Source organism: Triticum dicoccoides, chromosome 7B (assembly GCF_002162155.2).
Source record: "Triticum dicoccoides isolate Atlit2015 ecotype Zavitan chromosome 7B, WEW_v2.0, whole genome shotgun sequence".
Lineage (NCBI taxonomy): Eukaryota > Viridiplantae > Streptophyta > Magnoliopsida > Poales > Poaceae > Triticum > Triticum dicoccoides.
The window spans coordinates 2,602,322-2,605,438 of NC_041393.1; the positions used below are offsets into that span (position 1 = coordinate 2,602,322).

Here is a 3,117-nt window from a genome sequence, read left to right on the forward strand (position 1 = left end):
CGTAAACCCATCCGTAGGTGTACCTTTTTTTTTTGCGGAATACGTAGGTTTTATTTTTGAGACAGTCTGCGGAATACGTAGGTGTACCATTATTGGGAGGGAGGGAGACCGCAGTATCGGGAATACGATTCGGAAATCAAAATCCCACCCGAAAGGTTGTGGCATGGAACACGAAAACGCACGCTTGAACATGACGCTTCTACCTACCTGTACCTTGTGTGGGAATGCAGTGGAGGATGACCATCAGATGATCCATGCTCTCACTGTCTGCACGAAAGCCCGGACGCTTCCACATGAAGACTCGTAGTCGTCGACAGTGGAATGCCTGGAAATTTAATTAATATTGACGCTTTTCGTGGAGGACTGGCTGTCGCTTCTATATACTCTATCTATATATATAAAACCTAGCGTGTAGCACTCGCTCGTCATCCGGTAGGACGCACTGCATTAGTTAGCAATGGCTCACCTGGTGGGCATGGTGGCGCTTCTCCTCCTCCACGCAACGTCGGCAGAGATAGCCCAGGCGCGTGCGGCGGCGGGGAAGTACGCCGTGATCTCGGACGCCGGCAGCACGGGGACGCGTATGCACGTCTTCCGGTTCGACAAGCGGATGGATCTCGTCAAGATCGGCGACGATATCGTGGTCTTCGCCAAGGTAACTGGTTGCCTATAGGCTATAGCTCTATGCAGATACTCCGTCAGAAGAACAACCCATGCGTGTTAAGGGTGACGCAGTTGATCTTCATCATTTCATTTGACAGCAAGTCTTTTTGTTTTTCTGTTGCAGGTGAATCCTGGTCTGAGTTCGTACGCTGGACGGCCCAAGGAGGCTACCAAGTCCATACAACCACTGCTTCAAAAGGCCAACAGCGTCGTGCCTCAGAGGCTTATGAAAACGACTCCCGTTAAACTTGGGGTATGCAAAATTTAGTAAGTAATAGTTTTGCTAATTAACATGTACAAGTCAAGATATGTCGATCAGGTCTTGAATTAAATGTGCAGGCGACGGCCGGACTCAGGCTGATCGGAGATAAGCAGGCAAAGCAGATACTTGACGCGGTAAAATGATCTTGTGATTTACTTATTTCATGCATGTAGCTACAACGCATGAATATATAGTACTCCCTCTGTAAATAAATTTATTGATCCTCGAATTGATACGCCCAGGTCAGGGGCGCTGTCCACACTAACACCAAGTTCAGTACAATCCCAAGTGGATCAATGTTCTCGAGGGATCTCAGGAAGGATCCTACCTATGGGTACAATTCACACCACCGACCATCACATGAATTCTTATCTAATTCAAACACCAACTTTTTTATTGTCCTAACCTCTTTTTATATGGCATGAGGTGTTTGTAGGTCGCTCTGAATTACCTGCTGGATAAGTTGGGAGGAGACTACTCGAAAATGGTAGGTGTGATTGATCTTGGAGGTGGGTCTGTGCAAATGGCATATGCCATTTCTCCTGACGCTGCTGCTGCCGCACCACGAGTGCCTCACGGCAAGGATCCTTATGTTACAAAAGAGTATCTCAAGGGAAGAGATTACAACGTTTATGTTCACAGGTTTGAAGACCCTCTCATGCATGAATGTGCTTTGGTTTATAGTATGTACTTCAATATATATCTAAATAGCTAGTCTCCACTAACATATTTCTCTCAACATGCAACCATTCCATCTCAATATGCAACCATGCATAGAAAAGTGACACCTCAACATGCAAACATGCACGATAATTTTCGTTTCTTACGTTATTTTATATTTATTAAATATTTACAACCATACAATAATAATTGAACACAATGAATCATTTTGTATTTTCGGTTTTTTTTTCAAATATATTGCAAAACATTCTCCCAAGGTATCACCTAGTGTTCAATATGGCAAGACCCTGCATGTGCTGCCTTACTTTTGTGGTTAATTATTGAAAGTCTATCTTACCAGAAAACTACTCAATATTATCCATGTACTTTAACAAAACAAAATAAAAGGGGTGTTGGTGTAAATCCCAAATGAAACCTTTGTCGTACTGAATGAACTTTGTAACAAACTTTTTTGGGCCTTTTCCAGTAGGACAAAGCCCCACTGCATTTTATTTTATTTTATTTATCTAAAAGCAAAAGGGAAGAACATGTACAAGAGTTAGGTACGTGAAAAGAAAGATAAAGTAATACAAGGCATCTAACCATTTCATGAGAAGAGGGGCATATTGCTTTTTGATTTCTAAAGCCATATGATGAGCAACTTTGTATTGTATATCAATTATAAAATGATCAGGGGAGGCCTTTTTTCTGTGCTTGCAGCTACTTACGCTACGGCGCCTTAGCTTCTCGTGTAGAGATCTTCAAGGCTAAGGAAGGACCATTTAGCTACTGCATGCTTCGTGGCTTCAGTGGTAAGTGGCCTACGTATGATCGATAGTCATAGATCAGTATAAGTAGCCTTACTATTCATCCATATATGTCACATAACCAGTAACCCAATAACTGATTGATGTACTATATTATTTGTCATTTCATTCGTTCTCCAAGGAAAATACAGCTACAATGGTGAGGAGTACAATGCTACCGCGTCAACGGGAGGTGCACAATACGGGAAGTGCAGACGTGATGTAGTGAAGGCACTCAAACTTGACTCGCCCTGCCCAGCCAAGAAGTGCACCTTCGACGGCGTGTGGAACGGCGGGGGCGGCCCCGGCCAGGCCAACCTCTACGCCGCGTCTAGCTTCTACTACATGGCCTCGCAGGTACTCCCTCCATTCTAAATTATCTGAAATATTGTTTTTCTTCCATCTATAGATGAATATATCAACACTTATTTTTGTTAGAATTATCACAAAATACATTTTCATACAATATATATTCAATGTCGTAGATAGTTGCATATTTTTGTATAAACTCGCTCAAACTTAAATAAATTGACTTAGGACAAAACTAGAATTCAATTTATTTGAAATAATGTAGGGTTCAATTACTTGAAGACCCTTGAATTAGCTAGCTAGGAAAATTAATTTGGATATATCATATATGCACTCCAGCTGCAAGATCTGAACTTGTCTATGTCGATCTCCATCGGTCCTTGACAGGTTGGCCTCATCGACAGCGATGCTCCAAGC

At 42.5% G+C, this 3,117-nt stretch overlaps 1 pseudogene; it reads left to right on the top strand.

Moving 5' to 3' along the window:
- Positions 1 to 446: 446 nt before the first annotated feature.
- LOC119336853 overlaps positions 447 to 3,117 on the top strand; it is a 48,795-nt pseudogene continuing 46,124 nt past the window's right edge.